At 36.7% G+C, this 17,952-nt stretch overlaps 1 long non-coding RNA gene across 1 annotated transcript; it reads left to right on the plus strand.

Moving 5' to 3' along the window:
- The first annotated feature begins 1,554 nt into the window (after positions 1-1,554).
- LOC132602384 (uncharacterized) lies at positions 1,555-5,942 on the plus strand. Its single transcript, XR_009567761.1, has 4 exons — positions 1,555-3,147; positions 3,237-3,303; positions 5,172-5,343; positions 5,530-5,942. It is a non-coding gene; the product is annotated as an uncharacterized LOC132602384 (long non-coding RNA).
- The last annotated feature ends 12,010 nt before the right edge of the window (positions 5,943-17,952 follow it).

Genomic DNA, 17,952 nt, shown 5'->3' on the forward strand with positions numbered 1-17,952 from the left:
TTGATTCATCCACTTCCCGTTACTCCGATAAAACTACGGTCCGAAAAGTGTGAGGACTATCTGTATACGGTAAAAATCAGACATATGCTAGACCGGTGAGACCGGAGATCGAGGGAAGAGAGAAACAAGCACGAGCATGAAAACTTTCTTTCGGACCGGAGAAGTGCTTGATTCGAAGAAAGCGAAGGAAATCGTTTGGTCCGGTTTCTCCATAGCCGAGTTGATCGAGGCCGTTGGTCTGGTTGGTCGTGGCCGTTGGCCCGGTTGTTCGTGGCCGTTGGTCTGGGTGATCCGTTACATAATTGTCACGCGTCAAGACCGTTCTGCCACATTGTACTGCCTGTCGTACGGGTGTCAGACCGTACAACTCAACCTTATCCTTTTAGGGTTTTTCTTTATTCAAAAGGGTTTTATGTTGTATGAGGCCCACAAGGCAAAACTATAAATAGGGGGCATTACCCTAATTTCAGGGGTTGGCTTTTCAGATCTAGAACATCGTAATAGCAGAATATATAAAATCTTTCCCTCTCGTTCTCTGATATTGGTCTGGATTTAGTGTGTTCTTCTTTAGCTTTATTCAATCAAACAATACTCATACATTATTTAACACATACATTTAGTGTAAACCATCGATTATTATTCACTTGCTCATACTATATATATCTTTTTTCAACCAAATAGATTAAAGCTCAACCACATATCCTATACCTCACTCATAAATTTAATTGATTACCTAAATTCGGGGTAAACAAATTGATCTCTCATGACTTTCTTTCCTAAATATATCAGTAGTTTTCTCAATATAGAAACTTCTTCGTCCATCCTATGCTTCAAGGAAGATAATAATCAACCAATCTTTATTTGGATGGGGAGTTTGATGGCTCATTCAGCCGCATTTGGTTGAAGAGCTTGATAGAAAGAGTCGCAGAGCATTTGATATTAGTTTCCTAGTAAAATAGAGGAATGTTTAATTTGTCTTGATAGCTAACAAGTAAACCTAGTAACATGTGCATCTTTCAATTTAAACAGGTTAATAGTAGTGATCCTGCAACCTTGTAGATTTAAATTTCTGATGAACTTGTTTATTTTAGATGGCACTTACCTTGTATTCTAGAAATTTTCCAAAGCAATCTGAACAGGTTAATAGCAGTGATCCCACAACCTTGTAGATTTAAATTTATGATGAACTTGTTTATTTTAGATGGCGCTTTCCTTGTATTCTAGAAATTTTCCTTTTAGTTCAGAGTTGATTCGAGTGTCCCGATTAGCTGATATACTAGACCAAGAATATGCATAAATGTTATGGACATTTTAGATAAAGATCAAAAACACACCTCAAGTATTCTACATTAATTGAATTGTTCATAAATAAGGATGTTGTTAGTCCATAACATTTATGCATATGCTTGGATTAGTGTATCAGCCAATGGGGACACTCGAATCAACTGTGAACTAAAAGAAGAATTGCTAGAATACAAGGTAAGATCCATCTGAAATAACAAAGCTCATCATAAATTTAAATCTATAAGGTTGCGGGATCACTGCTATTGCCCATTCAGATTGCTTTGGGAGTACTTCTCCATCAGCTCCGCCATTTCAAGATTGAATCTCTTCTTAGTGTTTGTGTCTGCTATCTTCATGAGATCATACAGATTCTCCCTGTCTTCCACAAACGCTGTCATTCTTTGTCCTGAAGTTTGATAAATTTTGCAACTTTCTCTGCCCTAACTCGATAGCCCTCAATATCATTTGCAAAAGATTGTTTGATCATCTCTAGCTGTAGTCTTTTAAATTGGTCCTTCTCAGCAGTGTAAATGACTTTGAACTGATCCTTGAAAATTGTTCTTGATACTCCATCTCTTCCTTGTCTGCACATAGTGCATCATTGTTCTCTTCCACTGGCTGACGGTGCTTTTCACTCACCAGACTAAGATTCTTTTCAAGTGCTTTAGCTTTCTTTTGATTCTTAGCACCTTGGTTCTTGAACCATATGATCTGTTCATTATCCTCGCTGGATTCCAAAAAGTTTCTTTATACGACTTCATCTCGAACTTCAACCTTGATTTCCCATATGAATGCTAGTTGAAATTGTCCACATCTCTTTTCTGCCATGTAACCATAAATCATACGTGGATAAAAGCGAACTGGCAAAGTCGTCATCACCTTGAAATTCATCCTCATCACTGTCATCATCAGGCGAATCCAATTCATTATCCTCCCCATCAGGTTCACAGGCCTTAACATCGAAGCCCTGTCCTAATTCAACATTGTTACACACTCCCAGTTTCTGAACAATATCTAGATGACCACCAAGTACTATTCAGCTTGTTTCCCCAAGATTCTGAAATGGGATTCTGAGGAATCCATTCCCAGAACCCGTGTTACTTGGACTTGCTAGCACACACAACCCATCCATTCATTTTGATCAGAGTTGAAGCCCAAATCTCCAACACCTATATTTATGTCATCAACAGTATTTGTTTCAGTGATAGCTTTCTTCTTCTTGGTTGATTTATTAAATGCTTTCCAACCCCTTTATTGTTGTAACTCATATTTCCAACCCCTTTCCGTTCAGTTTGAGTGTGTGCAGGCGCAACAAAAAATAGTTTGAATTACTTGCACTAATAATCGGACCAGCATCTGCGCTGTTAGTATTGTCCTTTGCAATACCTGCGACAATAGCTTTCTCTTTCCCAACCTACAGCTCAGGAATATATTATATGAGCAAGAATAATATTGATGAACACCATATAGACACATTTGTTCAAGTGACTATGAAGGTGACAGAGACAAGAACAAACTATGAAAGGGAAGTCCAATACCCAAAATTAGAAGGGCTTTAAGAAGTAGATGCAGCAAAATGATCTTAGCAATAATTGGGTGGGCTACAAAGGAACCCAACATCACCTAATGTTGGATGTTGTTATTGTACTAACTGTCCTTTACTTTTTTTTTTTGAGAGATATGTTGCAGTGATGTGATAATGTGATATCGAGGTATGGAGTAACTGTTTTGATTTTGTGGTCAGTTTCAGTTATCAATTCTACTCATGAAGCATTTTTACAAGTGTGGTGAGGTAAATATTTCGAAGAGTTCAGCTCTAGGTTCCCCGACGTTCCTGTATTTGGTGTCGAATCCTTTGAGAAGGTGTTAGCCGTCGATCTTTTCAATGCCCTATTCATTTTTAACTGACATGAAATAATTGCGAACTAAATGCTTGATTTCTAAATTCTCAGGCCGTAAAAACTGTGGAAAACGTTGTGTTCGACGCTTTGCCAGCTTCACCAGAACATTTTGATGCGGGTTTGTTTATAATTTAGCTTTAAATAATTTTCATTTAGTTTATATAAGTTTTGGTCGCATTGATAATGTTGGATGTTTGAACATTAAGATAATCTGCAAATGCTTTTAGCATAAACAATCCATTAGTAGGATAAACGCGCATATATTAAAGAGGACTGGCTCACTTTTAATGTGTAGCAAAATATAAATCCCTTATATTTTGGATTATTATTGTAAATATCTACCATAAACATCACACAATATTTTTGGGTTCCATTTCACTCTCTAGCTTAAAGGGATTATCTTAATATACTAAGTGGAGGTCTGATCAGGAATACTGAATTAATCCCGGTTTATATACTTGGACCTTTTCAAATTGAAAAGAAGAATTGCATCGTTGAAAGATGCACGCGTTCAGTTTTTGCTGACATATGAAAACGTTAACTAGGTTTACTTGTTAGCTATCAGGACAAATTAAACATTCCTCTATTTCACTAGGAAACTAATATCAGATGCTCTGCAACTCTTGCTATCAAGCTTTCCAACCAAATGCTCCTGAATGAGCCATTAAACTCTCCATCCAAATAAAGATTGTTTGATCATTATCTTCCTTTAAGCATGGGACGGACGAAGAAGTTGATGCTTTGAGAAAGCTGCTACTATATTTAGGAAAGAAAGTCGTGAGAGATCACTTATTATCCTTAAAAATGATGAAGAGGCATGAAAATATATTACTTCTTGGTAATACTGAGTGTTTGACTCTCTTGTATCCATGAGTACCCGGAAGTGTATTGTGTTGAATAACTTCTGATAAATTTCAAAAGGTATTAAAGAAATATTCATTGATAGTGATTGCTTGAGGTGTGTTTTTGACCCTTAACTCTATGTTTCGATTTGAGTAAAATATCAAGCGAATGGTTTGGCTGTTTCCTTGCTCAAATATTCTTTAACACCTTGTTATCCATCTTGTGGTGTCATGCAACATACTGGAAGAATCAAATAGCATGTTCCAAGAGAAATCATAGTCCACAGCAAAATCATCTAAATACCAAAAAGGATGGAAACGACCCCTCTATATCATTGAGCTTCACCAGTTACAACTTCACCTCGAACTTGAGATTTACCTGCGGGATGATGACAGGAGAATCAAAGCAATGGGCTCGTCATGACAACCCCGGAAAGTCGAACAATATCCCAGGGAACGTTTGGGGCGGAGATAATTGTTGGGTCCTTTTTCCTTATCTGATCTTTCAGAATGAGGCTTTTGAGTCTCCAAATCAGATAGATTTAAATATGCATTCCTGATAATGCTTCAATTGTTTTTCCTTATGTGAACAAATGAATACTATACTTATCTTGGGGGAAATTAACCTTAATATACAATAAGGTTATAACTCAGAGCCATAAGTTACCTCCTTGTCTAGACTTGACATCCTTGCTAGCTCCAGAATTTTGTTCTTTCACCGCCGCTAGAGTTTAAAGGCTACCTAAGTCTCTACCAATTAATTTTTATTGGGGTTTACTTTACAAACAACTGTTCTGCAAGTTTAATTTTCAAGTGTTCCGTTCTTAGAAGGCTAGTGTTGCATGGTTGCTCTGGCGTTCGTCATTCTAATATCAGTAGTTCATATCCCAAGAGGTTGTCCAGCAAGGCTGATGATAATTTCAAATCAATCTCCTTAAAGAATTTTCCTAACTTGTCTGAAGTTAATGTATGTTTGATGAGAGCTGTAAAAGGACCGGAAAGAAATCATGTCTCCGATTTGGTTAGGTTTTTCGGTAGCTCGCCTATTAGTCAATAAACATAGTTTTGATGGAAAATTTCTGTTCCAAGAATACTTGTTTTATTTTATCTGATTAAAATGTGTTTTAACATATCCTTCTCTCAGATTCTTGCTGAAAGTCCAGTTTACCCCATGCTATCGACAGTGCTCTCTCTAAAGATTGTTGAACTCTAAGGTGTGGACTTAATGAACTTTGACAAGATATCTGCCGCTGTCAGCTTGATTGCAAGTGCTTGGAATTTGCAAGACCTTCATATCGGCTTAGAAGCATTATAAGGTTAATTTGCTCAATGCAAACTCTTATGGACTTTTCCATTCCTCAAGGGGTCTAAGGCAGGAAAATCCTTTATCTCCTTCTCTCTTCGTCATTTGAGCAGAATTTTTATCCCAACAAGTATCGGTTGTAATACTCCAAGTGTCACTGAACATTTTGCTTATGCGGATCACTGAACTTATTTTGTAGGTGCTTAGAAGATGTGAAGACTTCTCAGGAGAAGCTTTGTCAAAGTTACATATGTCAAAAATGTTCATAGTTGTGAAGCTGATCAATGGTGGCAAGGTAATTCTCATATCTGGCAAGCACTGGTGAGTTCAAAAAATGAGGTGAAAAGACATATGTAGTATTGGCAAGTGAAGGATGGATCATCAAGCTTTTGGTGGGACAATTCGGGTAATTTTGGGCCACTTGGTTTTATTGTGTTATTGTTGTAGAAGGGAGGCTAGTAGCTGCTGTGTGGAGGTTCTTTTGATTAATTTGCATGAGTTGGTGGACATGCTCAGTGCTGCTTTCCATTAAGTTACACCAGTTATGGAACTTCTGTTCAATTTCTTTCCTGTCGGTTAAAATTTGCAAGCAAAGTTGATAGATGTATTAAAGAGTTTCAACAAGCTTATACCGCTCCAATCATGTCTTTCTGTGTGGTCTGGAAGTGGCCAATACATTAAATTTTAAAGCTGCTTGTTTGTGTTTACCAAGGAAATGCAGGAGGTAGTTTTATACTCGAGAATGATAAGGCAGAGATACTTTTTGCTGTTTCTCTATGCTTTGGTATGGAAACAATAGTTTTAAGGAGATAATGGGCGGGTTAAGCCTCAACTCAAACAGGGCAGGTTGAAAGTTTTGCGGGTTAATTTTCCAAATTTGTTGCAAATATACATACAGTCAATCCATCATCTTTATCACAAGATCGATAATCACATAGAATAGAAGGTCCTCACTCTTCAAACTTATGTGTGTTAATATTTTGAGGAGAGCTCACAAAGAAGCATCTTCCTACAGATAGTTCATTTCTTATAGAGGGATTTAAAACAGTGGCGGAGCCACATAGAGCTGAGGGTGTTCATCTGAACCCTCTCGGCGGAAAAAAAACACTGTTTTTACAAGGTTAAAATTATTTTTTATGTATATATAATAGATGTTGAAACCCCTTAGACTTCTTCGTATTTTTACTTTTTTATATTTTGAGCCCCCTCGGCGAAAATCCTGGCTCCGCCACTAATTTAAAATAAGAATCAGCTTAAGCGTATCCGAACTAAGTCATTTTAGTGGGAAAGTGAGTTATAGCTTAGGTTAGCTCTCATTCGTTTGCACTCATACTTGTTCTAGAACTAAAACGTTCAATACTTAAGGCTAAGCGATGAACTTCGAAGTTACTATAATATTATAAAATGAAGTATATTAAATAGCCAGCTTTACGTTGATTCAATAAAGGTGTACGTTGTGCTGTAACTATTTTAATAAATCAGTTTAAGGAACATGGTGTTGCTCCAAAATGAGATAGATTGGTAAGTTGTCATTTAAAATGATATATTGGTGAGTCATGCTACCCTGATAAGAGTATTACCTGGACTATATGCGGTAAGACCTTTATTGTTAAAGGGCCAAAAATACTCCTAATGCAAGAAAATGACTCACAAATACCCTCCTTCCCCCTTTTTGTCTAAAAATATCCTCAACTTTCGTTTTTGACTCAAGCATATCCTCAAACTAGCATCCTAAATCTGGGTCCAATTTGGCTCTTTAAAGTAGCCACGTGGCCTATTATGATTTGTCAAGTTTCTAATTCATAAATTACAACCCACCAATTTTTTAAACCCGCCCTGCCCCTAATAATAAAATGACACTTTTTTTTACCCTTAAACCCCTGATCCCATTCTCCTCAATAGTTTGGTCTAAAAATACCCTTCCTTCCACCTCATGTATATCCTTAAGGCCCACCCATATTCTTGAAAATAATTATTTTGTCATAAATATAAAGTGTATTTAGAGTTTTATTTAGTATTACACTTCTAGCAAACTCAAATCATTAAATAATTATTAATATGATCTATATTTGCTTATTTGATTAAGATATAAATTCATTATATGTGTATCTGGCTATCTGCGTGTGAGTTTAGTTTGAGCTTAAACTCGAGGTCAAGGTTGTTAATTCAGTTGTTTCTCTATAGGGTAGTGCTTGAACTCGTCTACATATATTTGAATTGAGCTCTACTCCAATTTGAAGGTAGTTTGATATTTGAGCTTGAGTTTGGAGTCAACTTTATAATACTTGAGCTAAGCTCAAGGATGAACAATTGAGCCCGGCTTGATCAAACTATCTGTGATATCTATCGTTGGCTCCCATTCCCTTGGCGATTATGCCAATGGCTAGTGAACGCTTGCCTTCAGTAAAATCCTTACAACTAAGATTATATATGACACACTTCCCCATTGAAGTAAGAAAAGGATGACAGTATGGCAGCTAAGGAATAAGATCCACCAAAACAAGTATGCGGCAAAGGCATTCAGTAAAGTTCTTAAAATATAACTTTGATACAATGCACTTTCCCTTCGCATCTTTTTATCTTTCGATTTTTATAGATGATACTCTGTATGTGCAGTTAATTTCGATTGACTTACTGACTAAGCTTTAGTTACTGTGGTTGTTAGTTCTAGTTCCATTTTCATTTTGAAGTTTGATTCATTATCAATTGGAAGTTGTAACAACAAAAGACACTAGGAAAACTAACATGGAAGGAAGTATGAAATAATTAGACAATCTTCAAGACTTAGGTTCAGCAAAATAATCATTGGGATGATTGCTCTTCATTGCATGTTCTCTTCAAAATAATCCATGAGAAGTTCTTGAAGTGATCACATAGATGACACTTCAAATACTTCTTAATGATAGATTGTACAATGTACCCAAGTAGCTCGGAATGGAGGCTTAGTTGTTGATATATTGTAAAATGTTTCATCAGGTTAGCAGATCTGTTGGCATTTTTGTTAGGTTTTTGGGTTTTCCCTTCCTATATGGAATTTGATTAATAAAACTCAATCCAATTTGGACTAGACCACTTTTGCCCAAAAATTCCTCTTTATATAGGATCAATTAAGGTCTTATTTTCATAACACAAGAGTGAATTCATAGCAGCCATATAGAGAGAAAAAAGTGAGAGAGAAAACAGATTTTCGTCCAGAAATTTTCTGCTACAACAGTCTGCTTTAAATTGCATTTACCGATTCGTTAACCGTTAGATCGTGCTGCAATTTGAACTGGGGATTCCCAACATCTGTTTCGTCGATTTCAACGGTGAAGATCGGATTTTGTGGTCTGTATCTTCAGTTTTAGAGTACGAACAGTAGCTCGGTTTTGGAGGTGATTTCTCTCCTTTTCTTCACTAGTTTTGGTGCTATCTTTATGTATTGTTGCTCCGTGCTTGGCTTTGTTTTTGTATCCATTTGTAGAAAATTTTTGTAACTCTTGTTGATTATAGTGGAGCTTTTGTGAGCCGGAGGTCCCGTGGATGTTTCCTCTTCACCTTGAAGGGGTTTTACCACGTAAATTTGGTGTCTCTTGCATTCGATTTATTTTTGCTTGCTTTGCTATTTTATTGTTGGTATAGCTGCTGCCCGGATTTTCATTTGTGCTAGTATTTATTGTCTTCTCTTGGTTCAAATAGTGTGAGAAGTTTTCGACTTGGGTATTTCTTCCGCTATTACCTCGTCGTGCAATTTGGTTATTGCTTGTTTCTTCCCAACAAAGTGGTATCAGAGCTTGTGGTTGTATTTGGTTGTGTTGATTGTCTATTTGAATAGTGGAGGAAAATATGAGCAAGATGGTTTGTTTAAATGGTAGTAATTATCACATTTGGAAAAACAAGATGAAAGATCTTCTATTTGTCAAGAAATTGCATTTAACTGTGTTTGCTAAGAAACCCGAGTCTTTTGAAGATGAAGAGTGGGAATTTGAGCACTTACAGGTTTGTGGATATATTAGGCAATGGGTTGAAGATAATGTTCGAAACCATATTGTGAATGAGACAAATGCTAAAAGCTTGTGGGAAAAGCTCGAGACACTTTATGCTTCGAAGACTGGCAATAATAAGTTGTTCCGACTGAAACAATTGATGAATATTAGATACAAAGAGGGAATCCCTATTTCTGATCATATCAATGATTTTCAGGGTGTCCTTGATCAGCTGTCTGGAATGGGTGTCAAGTTTGATGAAGAAATACAGGGACTTTGGCTTCTTAATACTCTGCTAGACTCTTGGGAAACTCTTCGAGTTTCTTTGACTAATTCTGCTCCCAGTGATGGTGTAACTATGGAATATGCTAAGAGTGGTGTTTTGAATGAAGAAATAAGAAGAAGATCTCAAGCTTCGTCTTCTTCAACTTCACACTCCGATGTTTTGGTTACTGAAGACAGGGGGAGAAATAACTTCAGAGGTCAGAATGACAGAGGCAAAAGTAGAAGCAAGTCAAGATCCTCCAGGTACAAGAATCTTACATGTGACTATTGTCACTTGAAAGGGCACATCAAGAAACATTGCTACAAGTTTAAGAGAGACCAGAAAAAGCAAAAGAAATATGGAGATAATTAAAAATGTGTTGCTATTTTGCTGAAAATGATCTTTTTGTTGCTTGTGGTAAAAATGATATCAATCTTGTTTGTGATGAGTCTACCTGGTTTGTGGATTCAGGTGCCACTTCTCATGTCACGCCAAAGAAGGAATTATTTTCTTCTTATACTCCGGGTAATTTTGAAAATTTACGAATGAGCAATGATAGTGAGGTTGAGGTACTTGGTATTGGCACAGTTTGCTTGAAAAGTAATAATGGTTAGAGGTTGGTTCTTAACAATGTCAAGCATGCTCCGGATGTTCGCCTAAATTTAATTTCTATAGGAAAACATGATTATGAGGGTTATGATCAAACCATTGGTGGTGGCCAGTGGAAGCTAATTAGAGGTTCAATGGTTGTGGCTCGAGGTTACAAGATGTATGACTTGCACTTATTTCAGGGCTCCATTTGTGGTGACGCAGTAAATTTGGTGGAGAATGATACTGTTGACACCCAATTTTGTCCCTCCTTTATTCCAATTTATTTTCTTGGGCTTTAAATTTATTAACGACCTAAATACTTTGTTTTCACTGCTATTTTTTTTTTTACTATTAACATCGTTATTTTATCACAAATTTTAAATGATTCGTCATCGTTTCATTTTAGGATTTGTACTCGTTAAATTAATTTTTCTTTATTAAATCCTTTACTTTCTACATACTAATTATTAATTGTCTTCACATAATATATTTTGTACTAGTTATTAAATTAAAAACCCAAAAATAATTAAAATAGAAGAGGAAGGGTCAATATTTTTCAGCCAAATTAATGGTCCAAAATACAAACACAATATTCATTAATTTCACCGGCCCATATTTTTTCTACCCAACCAGCCCGTTACCTAAGCTACCCGACCAGCCCATACCCACCTTACCCAACCCGGCCCTGTACGTTGTCTACAATGAAAGAAAAGGAAACCTAAATCCTTTCAAACAGACGCCGCCCCCTATTCTCTTCTCTCCCTTTCTTCCTCCATTTTTAGCAAAAAACTCAGCCCTCTTTAACCGATCACAGACCTGTCCACACCATTTCTACACTAAAATTGTCGCGACGCCTGTTTCATCTGCGTTTGCCCTGTCGTTGACAGAGAAAAGGTTTCCCATTTTCGCTTCAAGATGCAATAGATCTTCAAAAACAGAATGGTCGAACCCTTTTCAGAAAATACCGAAGCAAATCACGTGAATCAAGCCCCAACGTTCCGATTATGAAACAAATTTGATTTGAAATCCCGCCCAATTCGAATCATAAAAAACCCCTAGCACTGATATGCTATAAATACAACTTGAAGTCGGGGGATTTGGGAGGAGTTTTTCTAATAGCAAGAACCACCGGATATTTTATTACCCTCGACATTTTTTTTTTACTACTCTAAATCTGGGATTTTGCTCAGATTCCGTTCTGTTTCGAGTTCTTTCAGCCGCTCAATCCCCTGAAAAATCGAAGAACCACATTGTTTCTGGATATTGATACAAACATTTCGTCTTCTCCTTACTCTGTTACTATTTCTTCGGATCCGAGTATATACAAACTCGGAGACATTAATATTCGACTGCGACAAAGATATTCGATTCACCCAACTCTAATTTCGAATTCGTTCTTGAGGAGAGGGGTTAGATTCGAGGCTCCGACGCCCCACTTCACTGCACCCACAAAAGGTCGGTGAACCTTAAGCTTTAACCTTTTCTCTGTTTTTTCTTTCACTGATGAATCTGCCTGTTTGAATATAAAGCATGAATTAGAGTCTCTAGTGTAAAATCATGCCTTCGGAATGTGTTAATGTCGTTATGTGATGCTTGTGTTGATATTCGGACGTCTGTTATGTTGATGTATTGTGAAAGTAGACATCGAGCATTCCTCTTTTCGATACCTGTGTCGTTTGGACTAAATTCATTTTTTTTAGAAATCATGTATTAGGTTGCTGTTGCTTTCTGCCTGTATAAATTTCAGTTCGAACCTATTCTCATCTTCAGTTGAATAGTTGGCCTTTAGTTTCTTTTTTTTCTGTCGCAGTTCAAATGATGTATTCTCTATGGTTATGGTCCAAATGGTTTAACATTAGCTCTCCCTAAATCTTGCTCTAGTTCAAATAATTCTAGGTGTATGCATTGCTTATTTGTTTTCAAGTAGTTACTAAATATCGAGTTCTAGTTTACTTCCCCTTATTGCTATGATAGACTGATTCATTGCTAAAATTCAGTTCTGTCCAGTTTCGTGACCGAGTTAAAAAATCAAGTTTATGCTTAGATTAGGATAAAAATGTATGAGTTTCCCAGTCCATGTGCTTTCTATGTTTCTTTTCTTTAAATAAGGTGGATATATTCTTTGTTATATAATTGAGTCTCACCTCTAAAAAAAAACTAAGATAAGCTACTGCTATACTTTTGCAAGTTGTTGTTTTCACTTAAACAAAAAACTGATACTACACTTAAGCTGTTACTCGTTGCCATTACCATGAATTATTACCCTTTGGCTGATGGTATGCTCGCTGACTGAACCACTATTATATTCGAGATAGCTCAGTTTGTCCGAAGTATGCTGCCTGAATTCTTACATTAGAGTGAAAAAGGGTAGTGATGAAAACATTGCTTTTTGCCTTCTAAAACTGTTTCATGAGTGCAAACAATTACTTATTTGGTTTATTTTCTCTTGAGTATAGATCGATTTTTAAATCTTTTGAACTCAGGACAGACCCTGCATTTTTTTTCTTTCCTTCAAAACAAGTCGAATTGGCATCTCATGTCAATAGCCTGTTTTTTTTTAGAAAAAGAAAAAAGTTGTTTCCAGCAGTGTTCAGGAAAGCGGGCGCTTCACCGCTACGCTTCGCTTAAAGCGGTGAAGCGAAGATTTGTCGCTTCAGGTAAGTGGAGCGGAGGCTACCCAATTAAGCGGACGCTTCAGAGACCGAAGCGGTGAAGCGGCTGAAGCGGTGAAGCGGCTGAAGCGGTGAAGCGGCTGAAGCGTCCGCTTTATGTTGTGGGCTGTTTTTTGAAAGGTTAACTTTAATAAAATAATAAGTCCAGGTCAAAATTTTAATACAATAATACATCCAGGTCAAAATCGTAATAAAATAAAAAGTCTGGGCCAATTTTAATAAAATAATTAGTCCAGTTAATTGAAATCCTCAGCGCCACTTTGAGACATTTTATTTGCACAATCAGCTAGGGTTTTGCAGCAGCTCTTCTTCTCCACTTTCAGGTAATTTCATTCCTTCTTGTTCTTCTTCTTCTTCTTCTTCTTCTTCTTTCAAGCTCTCTTCTTTGCTCTGTTTTTTTCTCCACATTTGCTCTGTTTTTTTTTTCTCGAATTATAGGGTTCTGCTCTGCCTTTCTTCTTTCTTTCTTTCTTCTTCTGTTTTTTTCTTCACATTCGTTATGTTTTTTCTTTCTTCTTTTTTGCTGCTGATTTTTTCTGCTCTGGTTTGCTGCTATATATGCTCTGTTTTCAGTTCTGCCTTTTTCTTTCTTTTCCAGTTCTGCTTTTTTCTTTCTTTTCCAGAGTACTTTTTCTGCTTTGTTTGGCTGTGTTCTCTGCTGATTTTGTATCAAAAAAATATTTTCTCCTGATTATTTTTCTTAAATCTTAACAGCAATTAAAAAATGTCCGAAGACCCGGCTTTGGAAATATGGGAAAAAACTTAGTGAGACCAATCGGACTGCAGTTATGTGTTTGTTTTGTGATAAGATAACTAAAGGAGGAATCTTTCGTCACAAACAACATCTTATTGGTACCTTTAGCGATGTTGCACGCTGTCTAAGATGTCCGGAGAATGTGAGGGAAGAAATAAAAACATATGTCGAAGGAAAAAAGGAACTAAAACGTCAAATGTTACATCAACCAACTGTAACTAATCTTGACGACGACGATGATGAAACGGAAGAAGGTGAAGCTGTTGATTTGTCCGTTCGTTCAAAATCACAAAAACGGACAACTTATAGATGAGCAAGATCAAATAGGGGACCAACTAAGTGCTTATACTATCAAATAGACTAACCCTAAAACGCCTCAATGACCTAGTGTTCATAAAATATAATAGAACATTGAGGCGTCGTTACAATGCTCGCAATGTAATTGATCCAATTGGTTTGGACAATATTGATGATGCCAATGAATGGCTCACCGGGGTTGAGAATGCTGAAGATGAAGCAATTTTTGAGGGAGATTCTGATTTCACTTTCGGTGTTGTTGCCGAGGCAATGGGGGTAGAGGAGAACCAGTATGGTTTAAGGGGGAATACTTCAAGCCAACGTAGGAGGGGAAAAGAAGTAGCTACAAGTCATTCCCTAGTTGATGAAGTTGAAGAAGATGATAATGAAATTGAAGAAGATGATGAGCAATATGGTGATGATGTGGGAGTACAAGATTTTGACAATCTTGTAGAAGAATAAGAACTAGATGTCGAACTATTAGTAGCTTTGATTTTGTTTGTCCTATGGTCTGGAGGATTTTGTGATATCCACTTTAGTTTTTTATTTGAAATTTTAGTCTATGGATATCTACTTTAGTTTTGGATTTGAACTTTTGCTTATATATATATTCTCTATTTATTTTGCTCTTTTTAAAAAAAAAATTGCGCTTCACCTCAATGAAGCGGGCGCTTCGCTTCACGCTTCGCTTAAAGCGTGAAGCGGGACCTTGTCGCTTTTTTCCGCTTCACGCTTTCCTGAACACTGGTTTCCAGTTTGTTAACTCCCTGTTATGGCTGTGGGTTTAGACTTTAACTCTTAACTTTAGGAAAAGAAAAGAGTAGTTTCCAGTGGCTAGAGTTTTCTTTGTTCTTTCACAGTAAGAATTTTCATGAATCTTGCAAAGGTACATGTTTCTAATGTGGTTTAATGCGTGTTTAGGGGCTGTTTTATGGGAAGTTAAGTTTGCTTTATGTGTGATCTTTAAATTCACATAGTGAAATTCTGCTCTGCTGTTTTGAGAGGGGATTTGTTCTGAAGAGATATATGTTGACTGAGTTTGACATGTCGTTGTGGGATTGCTGGTTTTCAGTAGCTAATTTTGGTTTTGCTTAATTAAAATTTTCCCTAAGCAGTGTTATAAAGGATCTATGTGGGTTGTTTGAATATGAATTCTAGCGTCTTTCATCTATTTATTTGCCCATGTTTGGAGCTATGTCGCGATAGGCAGGAACTATATGATTGTAAACGAGAATTTAGTAAAATATTTATGTGATCGTCTTGTTTATTTTTGTACATTATTAAGGATTATCTTACTTCTTCTAACTCCTATTTTCTTTTCTTTTGCATGACACACCGGAGTCGAAGAGTTTTACTTTAAGACTCGACGTCACCTCGCAAAGGCTTGAAATGTGCATCCACTATGCCATTCATATATCTCATCCTTTTCGAAACTTATCCAACAGAAGGAAACGAAGAATGAAAAGAAATGACAAACGCCCTGCTATACTCTTCCTTTAGTTACTTATTCCTAATGTCATCCTTGATAGCTTTTCTTTTCGTTGTTTTGCCATGACTGACTGTGTGTTTGTTTTGTTAACTTTGTTCGGAGTTTGAAGTGTCCCAAGTTAATCGATATTTGGTCTCATCGTTTAGAGAAGCATAATTGGAAGTAGACCCCTCTTTTAATTAAGACGCTGGTCTCATTTTTTATCAACGGCAGTAACTCAGATATTCAGAAGCAATTAGCCAACTAGAAGATTTAGGGGTTAAAACATGTTTTAAAATTAGTTGAGTTTTACGTTTGGAATTTTACTTATCCAAGATTGTCTTCTGCAGGTTGAAGTACTAACTTTTCTAGATCTTTAAAATGAGCTGATTGGTTTTCGTCCCTCTCTTTTTCCTTTTGAAATATATATTTCCCTAAATCTAATTTTTTGCGCTACTATTAGCGTGTTTTATCATCCATGTATGTACTTAAAACTCTTAAATTTAGTTTCAGTTAACTACTTTACTCCCAGTACTTGACTTTTTAAAAAATGCTTATATTTTCACATCTTACACCAACACATAGCCTAATTAATTAACATAAGTTTGGTCGGTTAACCATTATTAATGGAATTTAGAGGATGCCTAATACTTTCTCTCTAAGTTAATTGAACCCTTACCTAGAATCTTTCGATTTCGTAGACTTTAAAATAAAATCAACTTTAGATAATCACTTTAATTAACTTTAAGTGCCCTAATTCACCATAAATAATTAGGTGGCGACTCCTAACTTTAAATAATCTCGGAATTATCGGGATGTTGTAAACTATTTTGACTCCGGTAAAAATAGGGTATAACAGCTTGGCGACTCCGCTGGGGACTACTTAGGTTCTAACCATAACAGACTTAGTTTAATTAGGCTTTGTGTGTTTGTTTATTACTTTATTTGTTGATTAACTGTTTTTTACATGTTATTAATTGTTTGTCTGATATAAACTGTTTATGTGTTACTTGCTTTGATAAAATTGTCATTCCGTTTCACTTTCCTCCACTCCTGGAAAATTCACACAAACTCACACACTTAAAGCGGTTTCGCGGTTCGCGGCCGTGCACTACTAAATCGCCTTTTAGTTGGATTGATCTTGTGGATTTAGTCGATCGGCGGTGCAGTCGACAACCACGAACTTTCCACTCCCAAGTTGTCCACTTGGGAGAACCTTGTGTCATAAGAAACCAACTGTTAGTCAACCTAGGGTAGAGCTAAACCAACACCTTGTATTAGGAGCATACATTTCATGACCTGGGAGGTTTAATATCCTTGGTGTATTAAACCCATTAGATGACTTTACCCGAACGTCCAAGTGGGTTCACGACCCCAAGTGACACTAATCATACTTTGTGTGCATGTTTGAAGGATAATCGTGTCTAAATATTGACTGTTTGCTTTAATTAATTAAACTTTAGGAGGGAAGGAATAACTAACGTTTCCATGACAGGTATGGATTTACATTGGAGTACGTCTGTGATCAACAATTGACGAAGACCAAGGACGTCACAAAATGGAGCTGGAAGTTAGGAAACTGTATTTACTTTACTTAGATTAGGAAACACTTTATGCTATACTCATTTGACGTGGAATAAATATTACATTACTTTTGTACTCTATTTTGGGAAATATAATTTGTTTAATTAATCAAAGTAATGGGATGACGTATTATGACACACTTTACCCTTCAAACAAACGTTAGGCCTACCTCTGGCACAAAGAGGTCACATGCATATTAGGACGTGTTTTTATTTGATATATTCGTTTGACAACTTGTTTGACTTTACTTGATGATTTATTTGCTACATGACTTACTTGACTTTACGTGATCATGACTTTGCCTAGATGTGCTAATGAAACTAATAGCATTTGCATTTTTTATGTTTCCTTTTTCTTTTATTTTTATTTCCAAAAGAGTTGATTCGTGTTGACATTCGAGTTGGCTGATCACCCTTACCTCACAAGGTCAAAAACGTCATCATTACCGCGACGTAGTTGGGTTGTTCAAGGAAAGGAAATTATCATGTCTGACCCAGCCGCATCTATTTCAACTGGTTTGGAAAACATCGTGATCTCTAGTGATCCTCCCGAGACTTCCGAACATAGAACCACTTGTCACACCCCAATCCTGATAGGGCATGATGGGTACCCGACCCTTACTTAGGGCCGAGCGAACCCGCTGGTTCTCGTTATACTCATAATCTCACAGGACTCTTAAGTCATGAAATGAAACGCATAATGGAAGCTTCTCGAACACATTCTTTTCGTCTTTCTTGAATCAAATAAAATCTGTAATCGTATGAATCTGTAAAGTAATGCATAATGATACATCAGCTTAAATAGCCGCTTACAAGACTGGCATATTGTATACATGACTCTGTCTGCAAAGTCTCTAACATAATCAATATACCATGACATAGATACTCTGACTCGGCAACACTCCGGAGGAAAGTGGAGCTCGCCAATCCAGCTGGAACATCTTCTAGCCATATCCTCTACTCATCTGTATACACCTGCGTGGCATGAAACGCAGCGTCCACAAGAAGGGGCGTCAGTACGAATAAT

Source organism: Lycium barbarum, chromosome 7 (genome assembly GCF_019175385.1).
Source record: "Lycium barbarum isolate Lr01 chromosome 7, ASM1917538v2, whole genome shotgun sequence".
Classification (NCBI taxonomy): Eukaryota; Viridiplantae; Streptophyta; class Magnoliopsida; order Solanales; family Solanaceae; genus Lycium; species Lycium barbarum.